A 26,471-nucleotide genomic window follows, 5' to 3' on the forward strand; every position below is an offset into this window, starting at 1 on the left:
TTTGTTTGTTTAATAATAAAGTCCCTGAGATAGGCTGGTAGATAAGTTTCTTTGAGACACACTTGTACCAATGTTAGGTATGGGCTTTTTTCTCATATACCCTGTTTCTTACACTGCTTAAGCAGGTACTAATGATTTTGCCAAAATTATCTCCTCCTGACCCTCTGGTTTGTCTTTCTGTCCTATTTCATGAAGGTAGATACTTATTTTGCATCAGAAGTGTGAAAATACATTATACATATATATATATATATATATACACACATATATATATATTTTAAAAACAGTGAGATCCATAATTAGTCTGTATGCTGTACAATCCATTAAATTCCATTCCACATGATCATTTCTGAACAAACATTTACTGTCAATATTTGCTGAAAAAGTCCAACTCAACCAAGTAAATAAAGCATTAGAAAACATAATTTTGTTTCTTCATTCAGCTAAATCCATTAAGACTTTAACGCAAGTTGAAACAAAAGACAAAGGGAATTTCTTAAAATATGAAGGCCTGTAGCACATTTGCATTTTGAAATTAATTGCTGACCTAATTATTTGTCAGTAGTAGGATAAGTTAATCAAATATAACTTAGAGTAAAGCTTCTAAACACCCACAGGATTTTCTCCCTCAGAGTAAATTGTCATAGTGGTCCAGTTTGACAATCCATTCTCACTGTCATCTTGCGACCAAAGGAAGACTATCTGCGAAATGGTACCATATGGAGACACAAGAGAGAATAAAATACTTAGATCTCCTGTACAAAGGCATGATAAGCTAACAGTCACCAGAGGAAGTCAGGAACGATGAAGCTTTGAAAAAAGAAATACCCTGCCTTTCAAATCCATTTAGATTTATTTTTATACTCTCTCCAATTTGGACTAAAATAGTCTGATAATAAATATGCATATAAAATAGAAATCAAACATATTGTGCAATGTTTCATTTCGAGCATATCTGTGGATCTGCATTTCATGCTTAGCGTTAGTTTGATGAAAAGGCTGGTATTTATAGACAAGACTAGGACCTTTCCCTCTTCATCTTACGGAAACTGACTTTGTTATCCACAAATAATATGTCGCAACCAACCACTTCATGACCTGAGGCTAAGAATGCACAATTTTACTTCAAAATGCACTTGGAAACAAAATCTGATGAAACCATCAGGTAATGTGACCAATGCATTATTTTCAAAAGGCATACCTAGGCATTTGAGCTAGAAATACCTCATCAGTAGTAATATGAACTACTTCATCGCTTCTGTTATTACAGTACTGCCTCTCTCCTGTCATCTGCTGGCAATGGCAACCCACAGAAAAGGATGTTTTTCTGATCATTTTGCACTCATTAAATACAGCTGTCACAATAGCGGATGCGAGACTGCATACAAAACTTTTATGCCACGTCAAAATAAAGCAGAAACATTTTAAAAAGATCTGAAACCTTTGAAGCCTTTTCTTGAGAAATATTGAAATATTGCTTTTTGTTGTTGTTGTTTGCGACAATTGAAAATGTTCCACAGCTACACACATTAAAACTCACTGCAGAACAAAACATCATCCATCAAAATTAAGGAAAAAAAGAAAAAAAAATGGAGAAAACATAAAACCAAACCAAATCTCTCTGAATCACAAAGTGTTTGGTTTCTGAGAGTCTGAAGTCCTGGTTCATCACCTGATTTCTGGGGCTGAACATTCATTGAGTTTCAAGATCTCAAGGGACCTGACATTTAATTCTGGATTATGGATGAAATCTGCCCCATAAAACTTCCAGCTGAGTGAAAACATCTTCCCCTAGTTCCCCATTCTGAGAAACAGCTCTCTTTCAGGCTGAGCAGCAGTAAATTCTGTAGTTGTTTGACATTATTTCCTTAAAAAAAATATTTAAAAGGTCATTGTGAATGACCTCAAAACCATTTAGTGACTGGTGTGAACAGAGAACCCCTTATGAGTAGCATGAGTAATTACTCTTGTTTGGATGCAAGTGTGTTCTGAAATACTGTACCATGCAAGGTGACCTATTGAAGACTTTGGTCACCCTGTAAGAGCTCCAAGAAAGCAATAATTTGCACCTGTCTTGCACCTCCCAAATTCAGAATTGCATGATCATAAAAGAATAAAATGTTGTTAACTTTGAAGCATCTCCTTGAGTTGATGGCTGCTGTGAAGCAGGTCAATTGAGAAGATTACAGATTTTCAAAAATACAGAATTTTCAAATGACACCCAATTGTGGGTAAAATAGATACTCATATGAACATACTTAAGATATTCAGGATGGCTGATCTTAAACTTCTATCAAGAGACTTTGAAGACAGGATGATACAGGTATAAATCAATGACTTCTATTACTTGCAGTAACTCATTCAACAAAAATGAGATCCATTTTTTTGTAGTAAGCCTGCTCTTTGTTGTAAATCTGCCTTCCTGAGTGTATGGGCTTGGGCCAATTATGTGATTTACTTGTTGTGGGCTTTCCATTCCCTTCTCATTTTTAAACTGAAATTTTTGCCTATGCAAACGATGATGAGAAAAATGTGCAAGTCCATGTGCATGTACACACGTGTGTATGTCTAAATGAACATTTAACACACCCCTGAAAAGTTCTTCATGCTCAAGTCCTGCCAGCAGTAGGATGCATGGAAAGGATGCCCTTGGAAGCCATGGCTGGTCTGGAACAGCCCCAAGCTCTCTCATTCCCCCTACAAAGTGCAAGCACATGATGGCCAAAGGGAAGCAATTTCCAGCATTTGTGTGGCTGGCACCCATGCAATGCAAGCTGCTTTCATTATGGGGAGCTAAGTGTGTCTCCATGAGATTTGGTGACATGTACAACTGTTGTGTGGAGATAATATCAGCTCTCTCACTCTATCTGTCTCCCCCTCCTCTCCCTCTCTCTCTAAATAGCTGCTTCCTGATGCAACTGTTTCCTGCTCCCTTTACTTCTCTTCCTGGATACCCTTTATATTGTCCTTTACCTTTGTTGATGGCATCTTTCCTGAGGTAAAAGAAAGAAAACTGTGTTCCTGGCTTCGGGAAAAGGAGAAAGACAGCACAAATTTTACTCCAAGAGCATATTCTCCTAGACCAGCAGATTTTGTTAGAAGGCATGACAGAATTTGTGAGTGAGAATACCAACATTGGGAAGAGCATTGCTGAGCTCTTGTTTGCAATTACTGCCTACCATCAAAATTCCTGGCTTAGGCAGTCCCAAGATCAACTCATCTGATGTCCCAGACAGAGTCCGCTTCTCAGATTGCAGAAAACTTTTTCAGACAGCACTAGACTCCATAAATCTGAACCTCAGGGCACTGATCCCAGCTATTGCTGCAGGGTCGAGTCACTTTGGGACTTGAGTGAATGGGGATAAATCACAGTGGAGTGACCAGTGGAAGGAAATGCAGCCCAGAAGAAATCTCAGACTGTAGGTTGTGAATGAGTATGAACAGAAATTAAAGATGGAGAATTTGGCATGCAGTACAGGGAAGAAAAGAGTGAGAGAATTCAAATAAAGGGCACAACTAATGAAAGACAGACAGAAGAACAGAGGAAAAGAAGGAATATGAAAACTGTGAGAAAGAGAGGGAAGAATGCAATATAGGGATGACAATGCAGGAAGTGGGAAAACCTTACTGGGAAACTTGAGACAAAGGGAAGATAAAATCCATGTGAAACACCTACAAGCAACATATTGTGTGCAGCTACACCATTTCACCAGCCTAGAGCTCACTTTCTCTCCCAACATCAGAGTCCTCCTGCTGGCCTTGGGCCAGCTGAGGTACCCCACTGATGCCCTGGCTGCTCCTGTTCCTCCCTTCTGGGATCCGTGTTCCTTCCTACTGCCATCCCATACTGGGTCAATATACTCAAGTGCCTGGCCAACTCCTGTCTTAGGGCTTTCAGAACTAATTTTCAGACTGGACTGTAATCTCAAAATCTGCCCAAGAGGGCACGGTATAATCCCAGCTCTATTTTAAAGGTCAAGTCCTGCAGGTTTTGCCTGGTTTTGACTCATTCAGACCTTCCAGTGATTTCAAAAGCCATTGACCTAGATAAGGGAGGGCAGAACTGGGGCCACAGTCAGATTTCCAGTATAAAAAGTGACTTCATTTTCAGATGGCTTCACTGTACCTGCCGTGAGGTTTCACTGCTCTATATTCCTCATTGAAATACGTGGAAGGTTCTGTACATCAAATACATAAAAGATTTGACTTTTAATTCCTACCATGTATTTTGGTAAGAGGAATTAAATGTCAAAACACAAAAGCAATTATACACTTAATGGTAAAAAACATATAATCAAGTCATTTTTTATATTTTCAAATTGCGGGGATTGAAATAAAAGGGCAAGAGGGTCTTACTTTGACATTATAGGAGATGGAAAGGCACATTTGTATCCTTTTGTACCTTTTACAAAATGAATATGCCTGTAATCAGACCCATTCATTTTGAAATGGAGATTGTGCTTTAGATCTATGACATATTTGCGAGGGTGTTGAGAAAGTATCTAAGTAAAATGTGCCATAGGAAATCAACTCTGGGGAAATGCAGTTATTCTTCATGATGATGTACAACTAGTTTGGCATAACAGTTGGGGTGAAACAAAGCCTGCTTGTATGGGCAAGTCATGGTTGTATATTTAAACAATCATTGCTACAGCAAGGTAGGCAAAATTTCCTAAACTGGGGAATGTCCAAGCTTCAAATTGCTGGAGGCTGGGACAGTGATCTGGGACACTCTGCTAGGAGGTTATCAGCTTCTCCTCTGCAGTAGGCAGCTGCTGAAGGCCACTTTTGGGTTTAAGACACAGGTCTGTTTTTTAGCTCTGCCTTTGTCAGGTTAATTTTTATGTCCCTTTCCTCTATGTACCTACCAAACTTAAAGGCAAAGTCCTGATGGTGCCTCTCTTTCTATGGTATTTGAAAATATTGGCTAATTGCTGGTGTGTCTGCACATTCCCTACCACAGTGAACCACTGCCCCTATTGCCGGGCTGGTAAGCACCTCTCCAGCATGAGCTGGTCCTGCAGTCTGGGTGCAAGGGCAGGGTGCATCACAACTCTCTCCAGCCTGAGTAGGCGCCTCTCCTTCCCTGAGGCTGGGGATGACTGATGCACATTTACAGCCCAATCTGTCATTTCTCTATTGCAAGACCCTCTGTAGCTGAGACACACTAGAGGTACAGAAATGGACTTCTGTGAGTTTAGTGACAACAGAGTGCTAAAATGTCTCTTTTCCACTTCTACAGCAGTTTATGAGGGAATGGAAGACCTACTAGTGATAAATATTGCTACATTACTGCAATATGGCAATTGCTTATACTCAGCATCAATCTTTGTGAACCATTAGACCAAATTCCTTTTTAACCCTGCAAAATCTATGAACATATCCCGTAAAAAACATAACAGATGTAAAGTGTGGGATCATTCCTCCGTCCCACAGACTAGTGTACTCATATTTTTTCAAATTCTCAGGTCTGATTCCTGCTTATGATGATATTGCATTTGTGAAGCTGTGAAAGAACACTAAAAATTATTATGAATGTCCCTGCTGTGTAAGCACATATATACAACTAAGTGGCTCTGACATGAGCTAGATGAAAACTCCAAAACATCAAATTTGAAAACATGACTTAAAATGCCCCAAAAATGAAATACAAGCTGAATTACCAATCAGAACACATTTTTGCCATTCTAAAGAGGAAATATTTATTTGGACCATGGTGATTCTCTGTATACACACATAGTTGGCACTTTGCCCAAAGCTTATCCAGGTAGCCAACTTACAGAAAGGATTTCCCTTCAATGGTTTACATCAGCAACCTGTCCCAGACAAAATGTGGGTTATTTACCATGGAGCTGGGCAAATTAGGGTTCTATTTTAATGTAAGCTCTAATTCTCGACTTCCAAAAATAATTTTGGCACCTGTTTTTTTTTTTTTTTTTTTTTGTGTAGAAATACTTATGTGTTTTCTTGATGACTCTTCTATAAAGGTATTATAAAGATTAAAAATCTGACCCCAACAAAAAAAAAAAAAGGTAAAAATAATCATTTGAAGAAATATGGAAACACTGGCCAGTTCACCTGGAGATCTGCTGCTTCTGCAGGCTGTTTCACACCTGTAGAGGTCCTAAAAACACAAAAAGATTTTAAGAGAATACTTGTATTTATATTTTATGACTTAGAAATGGTAGAACAGCTATTTTGCAGGCCAAAGCACTATTATTATATATCTATATTTAGCTTTCACTTTTAGTGGATGTTATATGTTAATGTGTATTTTGGGGAGTTTGAAAATTTAATGTAAAACTGTGGTGTTTTTCACTTTCTGTAAAGAGTGTGCTTTTGATAACAAAAGAGAAAAAAATCTCCAACCTGCTAAATGGTACTTACTGAGAAAGAGGTTTCTCTTTTCCAGGGAGAAGGAGGCATCGAACTTTTAAATCCTACTTGCAGGGTTACAATTTTATAGGGGAAAAAAAGGATCAGGAAAATCCCATTTTTTGCAAAAGTTAATTTCTCTTGAATTTGGACCAATTGAGTTCTATCACGTTGTGTTTCTCCACAGAGAGAATGCAATGACTGGCATAGGAAGACTCTGAAAACAAATTTTTTGATGGACATTTTCTGTCACCCTTTACCATCACAGCATACATTTTCCTGTCACATAATATACAGTAATTATATGGATTTTCTTCTTTCCAAATCAGAGGAATGCTTCCTTACTTGAATGGAGGGGCCGCAGACTACTAGTCAACCTAAAAATCCTGTTAGCATTACATCTCAGCATAAATAAAGAATTTGGATCAGTGCCTTGTTAGATCACCGCTATTTCTAGCTCGCTGAGTAAAAAGAGCATTTTTTGCAGCCTAGTTTGATAAGTAAAAGGTGTCTTTCTCACCTGCGTGCACTCTGAATTGTCACTCTCATTCTTTGTTCCTTTGCATGCGGCTGTTGTCAGCTCCCGAGTCACAGAACCACTTGCAGGAACGGCTCGGGAGAGTTTTGGAAGAAAGAGAAGGGAAAAAAGGAGCCGCATTTTTATTTAACGGGAGAAGGAGAACATAAAGAAAAGTAAGGTGTTCTCAAGAACGTAGCCTGCAGCCTTGTCAGGTAGCATTTCTTCAGATGGTTTTTTTCTCACCCCTTTCCCACCCCAAGATCTCTCTTCATCATTTTTTTAAACATCTCTTCTGGGACAGAGACATGAAAGTGAATTGTGGGTCAAAGGCAAGAATTAGGGGTTGCCAGGTCTGCTTTCTGATGGCTTTACTTTATCTTTGTGTCCAAGCTCTTGCCAGTTAGCAGGTAGTGTGGGTTATCCATTCCAGTCACATCATTTTCTGCTTGATGACAAGCATCACACCTTCATCCATCACATTTACATTTCAAACTGCCACACTGCTCTATTGATTAATTATTTAGCAGCTCTTGGCCACTTGTGAGCGTTTCTGTGCTCACGTTTCACAGGGAAGGTCCATTCTTTTTATTTATGTGCAGTTTTGTAAAGCTAAAAAAAAAAAAAGATAAAGCCTTTATCATACACACATGCCCATAACCCATGTGTGTGTGCCTGTATCTATGCACACGTGTGTGAATATTTACGTGTGTGTGTGTGTGTGTGTGTGTATGCTGGTACAAGTAGGCACACACAGGGAGCACAAGCAGGTAACCTGATCAATAAGCACATGCTCACACTGATAATAGATTTCTGAGTTTTCAGAGCGCTGAACAGCAGATCAATGAGACCTTGCAGGTGTGCTGGAGCTGGGAATTGCATCAGCTACATCGTGCTCCCTACAGACCTGCAGGGAACACAGACATCGTCCTCTGGGCTTTGTCACTTTGAGCAAAAACAGGTGGAGCATTTTTGCAGATGCCTGCTAATGGCTGTGTTTCTTCCACATCACAGTCAGGAAAGGGCAGCCTCTGAACAAGACAGGAGATCCAATTCGACCTAGGGCTTGACTTGCTCCAGAAAATCACTCCATCAGTCTTCTCCTCAGTTCTCCTTTTGTGAAATGCAGATTGAGGATCTAATCTTATACTCCTTTTGCTTGCTTTATTTTACTGTCAGATAAAAATCCACTGTAAGAGTAAAATCTACCTGCTTTACCTGAAAATACGTGTTAGCTCAGAAATCTGTGTCTGGCAGAGTGATGTTTGGCCTTGCTCCTGTTCCCTGGGGCACCCCTGGGCACTCTGCTTTAGCTGGACGCTTTCCTGACCCACCACCACCATCCCTCACCCAGCAGTTCCCATGAGAGCAATCTGTAATCCTTTGGTGTCCCAGGTGGTTGTACATTCCAGACTACCCTCTGATATTGGTAACTGCTTGTCCAAAGATTCATGTCTCTAGAAGGAACAGCTGCAAGAGGAAAGCAAGATGCGCAGTTCCAAGATGGGAAGAGAAATGTTTTCAATAAAGGCTTTGGAAAAGCCATCACACACTTATGTTGGAGCAGAAAATGAGGTAATCTTGAAGTCTAGAATTAATTTAGTATTTGGATCTGTTTTAATGTTTTCTACTATTCTCTTTTTTTATAACTTTATTATGGATATAACCCAACAAATATAAACAGAGTGATTCTTTTGCCTGCTATTAATTTTCAATGATTTTTGACTTATACAAATCTTATTAAAATCAAAAAGAGTAGGTAAAATTACCTTTGTGGGTTCTGGTGAGACCTTTGAAGAGCAGGGACTGCATGGCTTTTATTACTCCATCTCTCACATTTCTGTGTTTATCCTTCAAATTGTAAAAGTCAATGTAATACCACTGACGTTTTTGTTAATGGATGGGATTTGTGTCACTACTCAGGTCATTATGTGAATGCTGTTAGGCTAGGGTTGGTCAACATTTTTCTGTCAAAATTACTTGGTTTATTATAAAGTACATTGGGAGCTTGAACAAGGTGAGTGAGTATCCTATTTATATTTACAGTAAAATATTATACCACTCATACAATGCCACAAAACTATCTGCTTGGTCTAGCAGTGTTGCTAGTACACTATGTGGCACACAGAGAATAACTGACTGGGTCCTTTCTATTGAAAGTATTTAAATGAAAAAGTGGAGTTAGCCTTAGCTCTGACTTGTGGTGGAGGATTTGGTTGTTTGGTCAAATATAATCCCCATCTCCGAATGCAGTTAAAGGAAATATTTAATGTTTCATTTTTGCCATTACTTCACCTCTATGTTTGCTTCTCTTCCTGCCTCATTCAGTCCTTTTCTGTCTCTATTCTAACAGAAACTTCTGTGAAGTGCAAATTAATCTACTTGTATTTTTTCAGCTCTTTCCAGAATTCCTCCACCTCTGGCATTTAAAGTAACCACTTGATGCTGACAATCCAGACAACTCCCATATCTTCTGCCTTGTACAGCACCGAAACCACCAAAACCAGTGCCTGACAAAGAAGACCACTGATCCCCGCTAGTGAGGGAAATGTTTCTCTTGCTTTAGTGTATAAGGGAGGAAGGGAATGTAGCATGTAACTCCTTGGAGGGAAACACAGCAATGGATGGTCTTATCTGTGAGAAATCCTGACCTCCCAATTTCCAGTGTGCTGTGAATATTCAGAGAAAACATTTTAATTTCTGCCTGTTATCCTAAGCGATTTTTACTGATATAACTTCTGCATGTGAAATGTCATTGCAGCAGTATTAAGTTATAATTAGAATAATTAAAACTTCTAGTAATTTGAAAATCAACACTTTCATGGTTAACCAAAGGTGATGATATCTATTACCTCTATAGTAAACAAAGTGTCTTATAATGTAAAGTGCAAAAATGAAGGAAAGAATGTGAACTTTTAACTTATACAGCAGAGTGGTTCCTCTTGCATGAGTAACTCCAACAAGAAAACAAAAATACTGGTACCGTGGCAACACTTGATAAGATAAAAGATATTATTATCAAGATCTCTCTGTAGTACTCTTCCACTGTAAAGATCCAAAATTAAAAGGAGACAAAGTTCTTTCTCTAATATTGTCATCATATAGTGACAATGTACTGATCTGCCTTTTAATTTTTCCCCCTTCATTTCTCTGAAATAGCCCTTCTCTGTAGAATAACAGTCTCTTTTACATACCTATTCATTCATTGATCCTAAAACTATCTGATACAGGGATGATATGGCAGCAAAGTTCTTCACACTTTTTCTTTTTTGCTTGCTTCATCTCTTCACATTTGCAGTTAACAGGCTTGCTCTGTATAAAAAGAAAAAACACAGTAATCGGTTTGCCATAGGTGTGTTTAATTTGTATTGTCACAAATAAAAAGGAAAAACAGCACTTCATCTTTTTTGGCTAATGAGATCAGGAAAGTATTTTCATAATTGAAAACAAAGAGTCTTTTAAATAAGAGTCTTATATTAGAAAGTGAGAACAATATAAAACAGAACCCTTTTAGCGAATTCTTCTCTAAAATGCCAAACATGATAACAAACAAAACCAATTAAGTTATGAGTGGACTTCTTACTTTACATAGATTAAAATACATAAACATAAAATTCTCAGTATTTTACAGGATTACACAACCTCTAATTCTTATTTATTAATTTTATTCTTGCTGATTACCATTTCTGACTGCATAAATACAGGCCAGCATATCCTGCTATTACCACTAATGAGAGAGGTCCCAAGAAATTATATGACAGACAAAAAAATCCAAGTAGAGCAACAGGTGGTTCTTCACATTGTCTATGAATACAGCATTACCGTACCATTTTGAGGAGCAAATATTCAGCCGTTGCTGAGAAGGTGGTCAATTGCATCATCAAACTTAGCTGGCTTTCACTTGGTGACTAGAGTTCATTAAAGATGAACATCCACATCTTATTGTCAATCCTTTTCTGCAAAAGAATTATTGTTAATCAATTTTGATATAAAGGTCAGAGAAGAAGAATGCTATGTCTTCTGCCCAAGCCTGGTCATTCAGTCAACAGAAAGAGCCAGTACAGTATTTTCCAGAGGAATTAAAAAGACAGACAAATAAACAACCAACCAAACCATGAAATGGCAAGTCATAGATCAAGCTAATAGTGCAGTGCTGTTGCCTATGGAGAACAGCACTCCTGCCTGACTTCCCAGCACATGGTGCATTTGCTCTTACTTTATTAGCCAAGCAGGACTCACTTCTGCCTTCCCAGTACACCCAGAAGTCCCAGAAATACAGTGATCATTCCATCTGTTATGGTAATAGCATTAACAACTATTCTTTTCAATCAAGGAACCCTATTTATCAGATGGTCACCTGTAGCAGGAAATCCCACAGGTTGACCACATGCAACATAACTAATTTCTTTTTATTTCCTCTAAATTTACTATCTCATACCATTTAACTACACTGACTGCCCTCTTGTTCATAAGTAATGTGACAGAAAAAATAAGGAGGTCATGACTCATGGTTTAATTAATTACTCCCAATTAATCACACCTTCAGGAGCCTCAGGTAGGTACAATATTGAGAAACAGACTGCCTTGCTATGCCTTTTACATATAACATTGATCAAGAGAAAAGGGAGAGTGCTCCTGTCTCTCAGGGGTGCAACTCTTGGCATTGCTTTGCTGGAGAATTACAGCAGGATTGAACAGAGAAACATCTTTGGGAAGCAAGCACCTCACAGGAATACACATTTCTACTTCATTCCTGCCTTTTTTACAAAAATGCTTGGAAAACATGCAGAAGTAATTGATCCATAGGTGCACGAAACCAGCTGTTTGTACACAGTCCATCTTAACATTAATCTGGATGAAACTGATAAACAAAAAGACACTGTGGGATGAGCTCATTGTAGGTAACTGCTCTGCACCTGCACAGCAGGAGAAAAAGTAAATTACGGTCTGTCGCTTGTTTTCTCCAGACTAATAAATCTTCAATTTTTTCCTAAAGAATGGCATGCAGAGAGGAAACACCCTGATTCAGAGTATTGTGTCTAAAGAGGGGAGGTCTCTGCAAGGTGGTAGTGACATGTCTGACTGCTCCACGAATTGAGACAGACCTCATACTCAGGATGATAGGTAAAACATCAGTTCACAGCACCACTGCTGGGACTATGATAATGCTGCAAGAGATACCAATGGGGTTATTGATTTATTTGAATCAAATACTGTTAACATCAGCCAGAGGAGAGGACTCCAGGTCCCAAACTGGCTAGGGGCCACTTTGCTGAAAAGGGCTATGATTACAGATAATTGCTGGAACTGGAGTACAGACCTTGTGTTCGTGACTTTGCATGTCCATCCGTTTTTCTTCCCCCTCTGAGATTTCTACCTTTCCCTCCAGAGAATACAAAAGACAACAAATACCACACAAGAAAACACAGTCACTTCTTCAAAGTGCTGCTTAAAACAATGTACAGTGCCATACCTAGGCCTGCAGGGAGCTGGCCATTAGGCTCAGTTTCAATAACCTTCTTTGGGGACAAAGAAAGAGAGGCTAGCACTGTAGTTAGAAGAGGTGCAAGATGCACAGATGCACCTTCCACTTCCCCCTGGTTTTACCTCTCCCTAGAAAATGGGAGGTCTCGGAAGGAGGAAAGTACTCTAGACCCTACTGACTTTAGATGTCATTGCTTCCACTGTATCAGAGGGGAGACATCCTGAAGTCCAGAATTCTGGTGACATGTGAGACCTTTTTCCTCCTCAGCTGGAGCTATGACTGAGCTGTGAGCCGAATTTCACAGTCAATGCAGCAATCCAATAAGATAGTGCCTTGATGTTTGGTGGTTATCTTGATTTTGGTAGTGCAGTGGAAAACGTTTTGTACTTAACTTCACATAAATGACACAGGCACAGAGATATGAAAAGTCCTGTAGGAGCGGTAGCAACTGCATACAGCTTTTAGGCTAAGGATTAACTGCCTTTAAGTAGGTTGCCCTCACTAGATTGAGAACTGATTGCAATACCTTCTTGTCTCTTTACCTCAATCAATAATTTTTAGGGTTCAAAATAATCAGAGTGCAATAATTCCTCCACAGGAACAGTCGTGTAGTGATGAATTACATATTCCAGTCTGCATAAAGAAGAAAGGCAAATTTTGAACAAAATCTGCTGTATTGAGGTTAAATTTGTGCCTCTGCAGCTGACAGGTATGTGTCTTTACTGCCTTGCAAAGTTTAATACTTAATGGGAATAAGCTTTGGTAACACAACAGAAATTAAAAAACAGACAAACCAGCCAAAAGCTCAGCTGTATGTGTCCTGTGTGTGCCTTTAAATACTATTAAAATTGAATTTGACTAGACTTGCTCAAATCAGACCTGTTATCAACAACACATTGTCTCAGGAGACCAACATTTGTCCAGTTAGGGCTTCCTTCATTAATCGTCCAGCATCAAGCAAGCCAAATCCAAATCTGTGGAGAAAAAGCAATTAGATATTTTAAGCAGTGATAAGAACACCACAAATAATCAATTTCTATGGCATTAACAGCTACCTGGCCCAGAAAAAGTCTATAAAAGCTAGAATTTATTGCAGAACACCAGACAGCTTACAGAGCATTGATTCTTAGTAGTATGCATAGATTGCTGGATTTAAAGAGAAATCCCTAATGGTTTTTACCTTTAATTTTTTTCCTTTTAAAGGGAAAACAAGGATAAGTTGTTCATGAGGCCAAAATGCAGCAAAAGAAATGTCTAAGGACTGTTAAACAGAATTTGTCTATCTTTCAGATGAACAGAATACTACCACACTGTTTAGTGGCTATTATATGCAATCTAATGCATAAATTTTGTAAGAGATGAGATGCCAAGTACAGTCATAATATTCTATGGTTAGAAAAACACATTAATTTGGCTTATTTTTAAAACATCTATTCTACCTGAAATGTCAACAGACTAGAAACCATTTTTGCATTTGTTCTCCTTGTGAATCTTTAGGCTTTAAAGTCTTCTATTCCTCCATAGCAATCTCATATTGAAGTATTTTATTCTGCATTAAACTTTGTGATTTGTAGCTATTTATAAAAGCAAAACAAAAGGTAGTGCAAAACTCAGCAGGCAGAGCATTATTGTCTGCAGTGGACAACAAAGTTTTAAAACCTATTTAGTCTTAATGTTCCCAAAAACCAATTTTTGTATATAGGTGTTATAATTTCTCTTTAAATGTTGAACCAAAACACATCTGAACTCAGATTTCTAGGCCAATGGTCTGAGAAGCCAAAAGGGGCTTTGGCAATCTTCTCTTCTGACCCCCTGTATACATGCACTAGAACCTTTCCCAAGTAGGTGGATTGAACAATGTCTTTCAGAAAGATGTCTAATCTCATTTTAAAGACTCCAAGCTATGGTGGGTCCACCTCCTCCCTGGGTAAGCTCTTCCAGTGTTTAATTACCCTTACTGCTAGGAGACGGTGTCTTATTTCAAGGTTGAATTTGTCTAACAGCATTCAAATACTGAAAATGCAGGGTGTTTGAGAGAGAGCAAATATAACTGACATGATACACTTTATGCTAATCCTAAATCAAAAGATTATGGAAATATTGAAAACATGACAACTAAAGCTCTATTTTGGCAAACATTTATGCAAGGGGGTATCTCTCTGCAAAGGAAATGGTTTTCTTTCAATTCTGCAAGCTTACACACGTGTATAAAGTTACGCCAGGGCTTCAAGTGCAATTCAAAAAGAGGCATCAGGAGTGACTTTTGCTGAAAAAAATATTAGGCATTAACTAATAAATACAACCTCCCTCCATTTCTGCCCCCTTCTAAGCAGCCTTTGTGGCTGCTTATAAATACTAGAAGAAAAAGTGAGAAAACTTCCTCATTGCAGAAATGTGATTGCTGCCATAGGGGGATGACTGCTGAAATCCAAACACAACCCAAGAGGGAAGAGAGAAAAAAAAGAGGAATGAAAAAAAAAAAAAGGAGAGTTGTCAAGATAATTAAAACTTTGCAACAATTCAGTAGTGGTGCTGATAAAAACAGCACTGCTGGCTGAATGCAAATAAGATGGTAAAGGCCCTGTTTGGATTATGGTAATTACTCAGTCTGAAGTTAGCTTCAGCCACACACACATATGAGCACACACATACACACACAGCAGTGGAGTGGAACCTGACAACCATACTTGGCGTGCGATCATAAAATTCCCTGGCACGCTCTCAGGATGCCATGTGGAGCTATTTGTACAGTTAGGTACGGGACTGTGCCGCGCAGGAAATACCAGCGGAAGCACGGCTGACCCGCCTGGCCTTCAGCGAGAGCCTGCCCCCCCGCTCGCTGCTGGCCTGCGTTCAAAAGTGATCTCTGGAGAAGGCAAATCAATCGAACACATGTTTGGTCTAAAAATGTCATTTTGGAATATGTTAAGATATTTCCTTACATTAGACCATTTTGTTTGCCCCAAAGATTTGTCAAGTGCAATTGAATGCATACACATCACAACACATGCCAGTGCCAGAACAAAATAATTTCAATGTGTCCTTTAGTACTCCGATAAAATGCAGGCAGTCGGTGTTGAAACGAGATGCCCTGTGAAAGTCTTGAGAGCACTGGCATTCTGCATTTCTTCCAGGAACTTGTTTCTTTAAAATTTGGGATCCATCCAAATGAGCAGATTTTGCGTAAGAATGAGGAAGAGGACCAGCTCAACCTCTCCTCTTGCCTTCTAGACGGAGGACTTGAGGCAGGCTAATTTATGTGATGAAAAATCATTAAAGGAATTACAATTTCCAGCTCTGATTCCTAAATAATAAAGCCTTTATGAGGACAATATCATTACAAATAACCCTATTAATCCGTTGATTCAGCTTTAGAGCCAATTCTGATATATGACAAAGATGTGTTTCTTCAACAGTTTTCGCAAGTTAATATTAAATAATATTGGCACACACATCATTTTTATTACTGAGTTCTTTGATTTGTTCACCCTGCACAGTCTCTGCAGCTGTGTGTTTTATGACCTACCCATCACAGGAGAAACTCCCATTAGCACCAGCACACAGCAGAGGAGATGTGAACTTTGCAATCAGCCTTGCTATCCTCACTCTGTTTTTGGTTAGTGCTGAAAAGGCTCTTTCCAGCAGATCAGAATAGTCACAGCCCCATCTGAAAGTGCACCCGTACTGTGAAGGGCAAGCTTCCCTGCCTGGTATGTTCAAAGTCTGCAGAGACTGTATCAAATCCAGATTTATACATGACTGTGGATGTCAGGATGCAGTCCTCTGACCAACAGGCTCCTGAGAGAAGGCACCCACACCTCCCCCTTCTCTTCCCTTCCCTTCCCTCCACCTTCACCCCCACACCCTTTTTCTCTCTTTGCATCGACCCAGTGTGGTTGCTAATACACAAAAACACACAAAAACACACACACACACACAGACACACAGACACACACACATAGAAAGTGCATGAGTCTTGAAAGGCTGCAAGATGCTTGGGTTGCTGTACTTCAGCTGAGACACAAATTAGGTCTGTTTTAATTTGCTCTGGGCATCCTTTGCTGGTATGTTTTTTCTCTTTTTCCAAAAAATGCTTTCTTGAAAGAGTACTTATCAGCTGAAAGACCAAAAATCAAAATTATGTGATATCTCTTCTGAAATTAACTCAGGGAAGTTTGCACAATGTCTTCTCTGAGATATTTATCTTAATTAAAACAAAGACATATAAGAAGGGAAAAAAAAAAAGAAAAATTAAAAACTGCCAAGCTCTCAACTCTTACCAATTACCTGACAGTACTAATCCAAGACTTGCAATTGTACAACAGAGAAGAATGATTGCTTGCAAATTCATAATTTCAGCTTAGAAATTCATTTTGATGGGGTTATCATGAAAAGGGTGATCAATACAATTTACACCTAAGACCTTAACATCATCCTTTCCACTTTCCCTCATTTTGTGCGTATTTAATCACCTGTGGTTGCCTCTGACAAGATGCAAAAGTTGGGCTATGATTCTAAAGCAATTAAGAATGTTAAGCATTTCAGAAATGGCATAGCATTACTTTGCCATAAAATAAGAACATTTGTGAAGGATATAATACTGTATTATAAAGAGGAAAAAGAAATTGCAAAAGATTGCTAGATGTTAAAGGAAGTCTGATGAAAATGCACATTTATTAGTTCATATTAGACAAAAAGTGCTTTCTAACTATATAGTGTTGCTATTGCGATAAATGTAGTATTTGTACCAAAATGCTCAGTTCTTCTCACTACTGAGAGACATGGGATTATGTGTCTTAAAATTGAGGAATAATGATAAGACTTAAAAGACAGATTGAGGACCCACAAGATCTTGAATTTTTTTATGATATATCCATTTACAGAATGAATAATAAGTTTCTGGACCCTTTAATGCTTTTTGTACTTCGTGAATTTTTTATTTTTTTATTAGTGTGGACAAATAAATTTTATTTGATAGCTTGTTGTATTTAAAGACAGTGTAAAACTCTCATTGCAAACAGTTGTTTACAGTGCGCTTTTCAGCACAAAGCTGTTTTAAAGCTCAATTGTGCATTTTGCAGATAAAGTGGGAAAACTAACTGAAGGCTGTATTGTAAGCAGTGGTTGCCGTGGAAACCCCAGTTTCAAGAGCTGGTTCTCCATTACCACTTAATTTAGGCTTCCTAATTGCATTCCACTAAATCGGTAGCGACAATATCTGCAGAGCAAAACTGCATGCCCAGTCTAGCGCAAACCTCTTTGAAACAGGCTTTTTGAAAGCCAGGAGCTATAAAAACTCAGCATGACGTGGAGCATATGAGAAACCTGTAGTTCAAATGTACTGCTGCTTGCTTTCTCATCCTTAGTAACTTCAGTGCGCTCCACACCAATCTATTAGTTCAGTCTACCTTAAAGATCATAAAGCTCTGCCATGTGGAAACTCATCTGTCCACCAACACATTGGTGCAAAATAGATTTAATTGTACTCCCAACCCAGTATCATGTCCATCTTATTTTACTACACACCAGCAGGTAGCCGGTGCAGAGCCTTACTTTCCTTGAACTGCCCTTGCTCCATAATACAAGGAGAACAATACTTTCTCAGTTTAAATCATTTGCCACCGTTCAGCTGTGCAGCAAGCCAGACCGCCCATATGTGACCTAAAGAGAGCCTTGTCAGAACCACTAGACATAAAAGCATTCCAATTATCGACCATACTGCTTTAATAGAGGAGGCAACTAATATGATAGTGTAAGTGATTCTGCCACTGAGAAGCTCTTTGTCACTGTCAGATTAACACTTGAGTTAAACTCTTGTAAATCAGTCACATTATGCCGTCGGTTGAGAAATAAACACAGACCTATTACTCTTAGAATTCCAGAGGGCTCTCCCCGCCATCTCAGTTGCGCAGGATGCCCTATTAATCTGAATTTTGTCATGTTTATTATTTTGCAATTACTAATGTGGGTAACGTTGGAGAAATTTAAGTTGCCTACGATTAGATTCTGAAATGGATGTACATGCCTAGCAAAATCTTCTGTGACGGAAAATGAGAAAGAGGAGGAGAGGAAAACAGGAGGCATCTTACGTGGAACTTCTGACTGAAAAAGACGGGAGACCACCAAATTAATTAAATCCTACAACTCTTAAAAAAAGAAAAACAACAAAAAACCCACAGACCATTTCAAGACAAAATATTCCAGTGTCTTCAAGCTGAAGACTTCGCACAAGCTCACAGTGAAATGCATCTCCTAAACACTAATGTGGTAACATTTGAGCCCTACAATATGTATTAAATGAATGCTGAAGTTGAAAGCAATAAGAGAACAACTGCTCTTACATTGCTTCCTTCTCTTCACAGTATGATTAGATGCAGGTAAAACACCTTTAAGTCATACATTATCAGCTTACCATCATTTTTTCTATTTCTGTGGATTTCTGTCAAGTTTCTTGTCCTTTTATCAAGTCTTTGTCTTCTGCTCCGCCTGAGCTACTTGGAACACAAAACGAAGACACCTCTGCTTTTGATATAGGGATTTTGGATGTGAGAGAGTGGACAGATAAGGACTGTTGACACAAGCTGGGATTTATTTCCTGTGGCACAGTTCTACCCATTGGATGGAGCTCTCAGATGGATGGTGAGGCTGGGAAAGAAGGAAATGGGGATGGGGACTGGAAGACTGTCTGTTGAGTTTGCATGGTCCCAGGTTGCCTCAGCCAGGTGGACACTCCTCAGGATTTCCAGTCTTCTCCTCTTTAGATATTAGGAGCCCTATCTGGAATCAAGGTGAATTCTCAAATAAAAAATGTGTACAGATCTTTCTAAAAATGCTGATCTGAGATGTAATCCTGGTATGTTCCAGGTCAGAAACAGCAGCCAGAAGAGATTTTAGGCTAAAGATCTTTTTCAGGCTATCATCTTTCTCCAGTGAAGTAGGGAAAAAAACTTCCTGTCACTTTTCTTCACTATGAGTTTTTACAAATATCTGGGAAGACAGGTAGAAAATGCTGCAAGTAAAAAGGGAGGAACAGGAAGAAATTGGAACCGCTGTTCTAAAACTCTGCAGAAAAACTGCTTGAAAGGTCCTGTGTTTGGAAACCATATAATTTTTATATTTGGCTTTGCTCTTTAGAAGGCCTTTAACCAGAGGCAATGGCAGAAACCAAGGGAAGACCAGTAAAACTGTATTGTACTCTGAGGAAAGTCAGAAAAGACACTTTTCCGCTCTACCTTCTAGTCCCTATGGGTCGCTTTTCTAGTGGAAAAGTGTGGCCTTGAAAAAGTTGTGGGAGAACTCAAAGGAGGAAACCCTTCACCCCTTGTTTTGGACTAAATGAATCATGGCAGAACTTGATCAGAGACTGCTCTAGGCATCATCCGCCACAGATTAAACTTTCTTTGGGTAGGTCTATAGGAAGAGATTGTTGACACACATTATTTCCTCTGAGCAGTCTTTAAAGTGGTAACTGATCTAAAAAGAAATAAAATTTATCCAATGTGATGTGTCTCTGACAGGCAGAGACACATTACATTGGATAAAAATTCTGGTTTTCAGTTTAGGTAATTCATGTCCTAGAGAAAAACAAAGAAAATGAAAAAGCTCTCAAGAGACAATGGGATCTATTCTGTCCTCACATGCATGACTTAGTTACAAGTGGGCTCCTTGCCAGCTTCTGAGCTCAGCTACACACATGCAATTTTCTTGGACTTAAACAGAACATATATTTTTGTGGGCAGAATCTGGATTTTTGCATATAGGAATTCCTATTATTTTTTAGTATTCGTATGTTATTACAAGGATCATGGTGTCATTGTTTTGAGCTTTGGGAAAACAAGGGTCTATGTCCTACCCATTGGAGAGATTATGGCCCAGAAGAACCAGCAGTATGTGAAGGGTGGGGGCAGTATAACCATCAGCCCTCTACACAGTCATATCTTCCCAATTACAGAGGCATCACCTAGAAAATAATTGACTTTCTTGAAGTGGATGCTTTCAGATGCCTGACAAATTCTCAGTGTGTAACTTTCCCTTCCATCCCTGCACCCAGCACAACACTGCTTGCCATCCCAAATTTATTAAATCTTCATCCCCAGAGCTGGTTTACCCTGAGAACGCACTCAGTCTTGTTTCAAGCACCTGCTTTTAACAAGGTCTACACACCACTGCTGCCAGATTCTGTGCTCAGCTACACAGGTGTCTTCCTTTGACTTGGAGTATATATTTTCCTGGGCACAGCCAGTTCTTTTAGGGCATGGCTCTACACTGACACAGAAGCCCATGTGGCTCACCTCTGCTTGGGTTTATAAAGGCCCTAGCAGAGGATGCAGAGTGGAGGAATTTGAAGGAGCAGAAGGCAGTGGTCTTACTGCTGTTTTTCCGGACCTGGCATCTGACATGAAGCGAAAGAGGCAGGAGCACATGGGTAGGTGGGAATTGTGTAAATGAGCTCTTCCTCTGAATGCTTCTCTGTACACAGCACTTCACTATTTAGTGATCAGCATAGTGAAAGTAAGAAATCAGATGGACTTAAGGACTTACTCCTATGTGACGGAAGTGAAAGAGTAGGGGTAAGACAGAGGATTTTGAGTTCTCAGAAAAAGAGCCAAATCAGTGTGTCCAGACTCTTCTGTGTGCCTGTTTGAGTGCCCACAAGTGCAGCTGGGGCTCTGCAGGTTTGGGAGGAGAGGGTTTCAGGGCAGGGAGCAGAGCCAGGGAACGACTGCTCTCTATCCCTCGCCACCCCTGGCACCTTTCCCGGTGGAAGTCAGAGTGGGGATTAACACACACGGAACTGGTTCTATTCCAACTCCCCAAGAGGAAAACAACATTTTTTCAAGCTATATGATTCTTGTTTGTAGCTACGTGACACGTTATTTAATGGCTGTGAAATACTGCATTGTTCTGATTTTGAAGATGCACACATCTTTGGAGGACTGCTTTCATTTTTCTAAATGCTTTTTAAATGCAACATTTACAAACACCTTCATTTTCTTGTTGTTGCTGACTTGCTCATTGACATTTTAAGCTAAACAGCATATGGCTTATAGCTTTGTACAAGCAATTGTATACAATTCATACATTTTCTGGAATTAAAAACCTTGGAAACACGATGACAATTTTCAAAACTACAGGTTTATTCTTAAAATTAGGAGATCTGTGAGGTCTATTCTTCATTTTTACAGAGTTTTCCAAGTGATCCAAAAGAGTTGCTCAGGGCATCACAATTTCCTGGCTGCAAAACAACAGAAACAACACAGGTGGATATTTAGATGTTTTATTCCCACGTGTGTTCAATGTTTTTTGTGGCCTTTAGATGGAAGGTTATTACTGGAGTGTAAGGTATTAATTACTGTTATCAGCAGCTAAGACGTCTCTTGCTGAAGATTTAAATCAGCTTCCTCTGAAAACATAGGAAATAGGATTTAAAAGGCCTCCTGCATCAAGTTAAAAACCCAGCTTTTGCTGTCAGCTGCACATCCCACAATTTGTTTCATGAAGTGCTCAAGTTTCATGCTGTAACCAGTGAAGTTTCTTGCTTCCCCTGCTCCTGTTGGAGGGTTGCACCAGGATATCATTCCAGTGCTTCCTCCTAATTTCCTGTTGGAGTTTATTCATGGCCATTTTATAACCATTTGTTCTTATGTCAACATCATCCTTTAAATAGCTCTTCTCCCTCTTTGTATATTTATAGAAAACAGTTATGTTTCCTTTCAGCCTTTGTTTTGTCTGTGTAAACAAGTAAGACACTTTAAATTTGCCATGTTAGATAGCCCTTCCTCCTCCTACCAGTGTACATTTTTGGTGCTTGTCCCAGTTTGAAATAATTGTATTGTACATGGATGAAATAAAATGGGTGACCCAAGCTGTTCACTGTCTGCCTGTATTCTGTCAGAGAAATATCATCCAATGAAAATTAGGGAAAAAATCCACCACTTCACTTCCCACTCTCCCTTGTCAAACCTTTTTTTTTGATATAGGCAAAACATATGTAAGGCTCATGATCACCTTTTATTAGCAAGGGGAGTGATCCAAAATTTTTAAGTCCCCAGTTTCTACCTTTTCTTTTAGCCAACTGCTGAAGCAATGCTACCACCCAAACTGTGTGCCTAAACCCACTGCTTCATTATTTGTTTTCTGTACCATCTTGAGGCTACACTCTCAGATTTCACCTTGTCACATTCCACTTCTTTTCTTCCCTTTTCTCTGCTTGCTCAACAAGATACTATTGGTATTTTTTCCTAGCTTTGTGTAATCAGAAAATTTCACTTGCATATACTCCCTTTGCTGCAGTGTGGGTGCTAATGAAAATAGGACCCTACAAAAGGATTAATAATAAAAGCAGTACATGTAGGACCTGATTACTGACCTCTGTCTATCCCAGTAGATCTATTTTCAGTACAACCTGCAGTCACGTCTTCTCCAATCAGTTCCCCTCAGTTGTTCCAACTGATGTCCTCTTTCTCCAGTTTAAATAATACCCCTCCCCCTCCAATCATGATAATATGCTTTATGGATACCAGAGGAGCGAGATCTATTGCATTTCCTTTCTTTAGAAAAACCTGCTTATTTATGACATGATCCATTTTTGGAAAAATCTGACATGTTTCAACACATCTCTTGTTTCCTTCAAAATTAAATTTAAAACCTGGCATGCCATGAGAGCACATTATGAATCTGAATAAATGCTGCAATGGTTGTGTACTTGGTACTATAATGGGTTAATTGTTGCAGTGCAGGAGGCTGATAGGGAGCCACAAGAAGGTGCATGCCTTAATGAGGAGATGGTAAGGAGCCCTGGGGCATGGAATAGCGGCTAATATGAAGGAGAAAACAGTAGGATAGAAAGCTGAGTAACCTAAATAAAGATACATTTGCTCTTGTTTATGTTGCAATTACTGTCTTGCATTATCACTGACAAAACTTAGAAACATTAAAGTAACTCAATGAGATGGATGTGTGCATGGAATATTTCTGTCCCAGACTAGGTTTTCTATGTTTTAAGGTTTCACTGGCACTCCCTACTCAAAACAACAAGCTACCACTTAAGCTGAAAACCAGAGTACTACTTTGATGAGTGGACATACTGTAGTTACAGTCAATACTTTTGATTCCTGGGGAGGAATTCTGTCTCCAGCCTGCATTTTTTTTAAAGGAGGAATTTTTGAAAGACATCAAATTCCTTTGGTCTGAGGGCAGTCCAGAAAAAAATTGGAAATGAGTAACTTTGAAGGAGTAACATGGATCAGAATAGTTCTCTTTCAAATGCATACTATGCAATGACACTCATCCACTTTATGACACTTTGTTCAGATTTTCAGGCAAAACTACCACCAGTTACAGTTTAAGATTGGCCAGTAATACATAGAACATTAATTTTGCCTTGGTGTTCTGGATTAAATCAGTTCTTTCTTTCTTGGAGGCTGGTTGGCGGGGGTAATGGAACCTTGAGACACATGAGGATCAAAATCAAAGAAAGGTTGTTCAAATCCCAGCAAATGTTTAATTTCCTGTCCAAAATGGTCAGTCAGCCTTATACTATCTCTACCACTTTATCCGTTAATTAAATAATTTTGAGTCATATTTCTCCAATAAGGATTAAAAAAAAAAAATAAAATTTCCTTTTTTTACAGCTGGTGCACAAGTAGTGGGCTTTATTATATGTACTTTCTCCAAATGCAACAACACATGGTATTTGGTCTTCACAAATTGCTAGTTGCTGGACATTTCTTTTTAGGATTAATTAATTGTAGGAATAAATCAATATAACTTTAAATGGAACTGGGATCAAAGTCAGACGTACTGAATATTGATAATCATCTAGGTAAACACTGGAGGCAGCTTCCAAGTCAAATAATAAGATTCTCAAAAGCATGTTTCTATAAAACAAAGGTAAACATATAGTCTTTAATAAAACCTCTGTAGAGCATCGCAGAAACAGAATGAAAGTAAAAGAAACAGAATCAAAGTAAAAGAGACTTTACCTAAACATCAGCTAAACCTTTTTCTTTACCATAATTTTATTCTCATTTTATTATAATGGATCTATTCCCCCACTCCTTACATGTTTCCTCTTGATTCTCCAGCCTTCTACATCCTCCTTGCTCTCCATACAGTAGAAATTGCTATACAGGGTTAGACAATAAGTCTCTGTGGTCTAACATTCAATCTCTGTGAAAGAGCCAGCGTATCAAGTCTCCTCCTTGTCTTTAACAGAGACTGACCTAAAGCATGAAGCTTGCCATTAGTATCCCTCTTACAAAATAGGTAACTACAAGTATTTTGTACTGACTGTATCTTACAAAGTACTTGGCCTCAGTGACACACAAGGGCAATTATTACCATGAGCTAATTATATACTGTGAGCGGAGAGGGGGAATATTTCTTTTTTTTCACGAGTTGCTGAAGATCAGCTTTTACTTTCAGGCAGTATTTCCTTACCCTCATGTAATGATAAGAGAGCACAGATGAAAATTCCTGACTGACCCCTACTATTATTTTGGAAATACTTATCATGTCAGCTGAGATTTTGTTTCCTTCCTTTATTTCTGAAGTCTCCCATTCATTATCTGTTGCTAGCATTTTTATTGCTGTGTAGCCTTGCTGGTTTTGCAGCATGTGTGCACCAAGTCCTGCATAACAGCCAACACACCAATGGGTGAGGGAGCACACAACAGTGCACTGATTAAGGAGATGTTCTGCTGGAAACATGGCATGCACTTGTGTGGATGTGTGCCTCAAAGTGGGATGTCATCCCAGAGAAGCAGGATCAGTGTTACATCACCCCTGGAGACATCCCTGGCACAGACACATTGGCATGCAGGGCTGCTGTCTCCGTGTCCTGCTGCTCCAACCCAGTAACCTGTGGGTGGCAGGGAATGACAGGGAGTTGGCAAAGCTGCAAGGCTGGCTGGGAATCTTTCCTAGCCACAGGCAGGATGCTTCACAAGCTCCAGGGACAGTGCCCCAGGGCAAGCTACTCTCAGGAAAGCAGGTCCTCAGAAAGAGGAGGGAGAGAGCAGCCATGAGCAAAGTGCTGGGGGGGGAAACAGCAGAGGGAGAGTACAGTGCAGCTCATCAGCTGTATGGAGAGGGTGGGAGAGAGGAATCTGGTGGTAAATGGAAACAGAGGGGCAAGTTCACAGGAGAAGGGGTAGAAGAAAAAACCAAGACTATCTTTGGGAGGATGATGAGGATGAAGGCTGAGAAGCTCAGAGAAGGTGAAGGAACCATTCTCCCTCTTGTGATGAAAGACTTGTCTCTAATGTAAAATGTCCAGGGTGTCTACTATCAGCACCTTGAAGATGCTACATACTGAAATATGAAATAGATGAAATAGAAATATGGAATAGATGAAATAGAAAGGAAGACAGGTTTAATTTTCCAACAAGGTGATAGTAGGTAAATTAGTGCTTTTGCAGTGGTTTATGAATATCTGATCTCCCTGTTTTGATGGTACTTCCTCAGCGCATCTATCCCAGACTGAACCACTTTCTGCCCTATCCTCAAGAAAGAAAAGAGCACTGGGTTACAAACAATAGAGAACAGTTCAAATACTGTAGCCTCCACAACCATGAGCTACCTGTAAAAAAATTTTAGGAAGCTCCAAGTAAACAGTCTATGTAAAATTGTGGAAGCAATATCTCTGACTGTCACTGAGTGGAGAATCAGTTCATACAGAATCATTTACTGTAAAAAGTGCTACAACACAAATCTTATAAAATTATTCTTAAGATTTAGTTTGGCCAGAACAGATTTGTCTATAAACTTATGAAGAAGTGATTAAATTGGTACTAATGTACATTTTTGCTATGTTTTTGTTTATGTGTGTATGGACAATTATTTTGCCATAAAACTCTCTTCTGTTGATTTTTCTTAAATAATTGTTTTACTATAACAGTTATCTTTACTGCATAATGGCATCTGAAAAAGGACCAAATAAGTAATGACAATACTAAAATAAAAACCTGTGCAATTAATTTGGATCACTGTGGCCCGTAGAAAATTTTTTGCAAATTAACCCAAAAGAAAACATATTCCTGCTCATGTGCAGTATCATGGAATTGATACTACCTACCTAGAGCAGATGTCAAA

At 39.1% G+C, this 26,471-nt stretch overlaps 1 long non-coding RNA gene across 1 annotated transcript; it reads left to right on the top strand.

Annotated features, from left to right (window-relative positions):
* Positions 1-325: 325 nt before the first annotated feature.
* Positions 326-14,840, top strand: LOC115947787. Its single transcript, XR_004081647.1, has 2 exons — positions 326-8,467; positions 9,289-14,840. It is a non-coding gene; the product is annotated as an uncharacterized LOC115947787 (long non-coding RNA).
* The last annotated feature ends 11,631 nt before the right edge of the window (positions 14,841-26,471 follow it).

This window comes from Geospiza fortis, unplaced genomic scaffold (genome assembly GCF_000277835.1).
Source record: "Geospiza fortis unplaced genomic scaffold, GeoFor_1.0 scaffold192, whole genome shotgun sequence".
In the NCBI taxonomy this organism is placed as follows: domain Eukaryota; kingdom Metazoa; phylum Chordata; class Aves; order Passeriformes; family Thraupidae; genus Geospiza; species Geospiza fortis.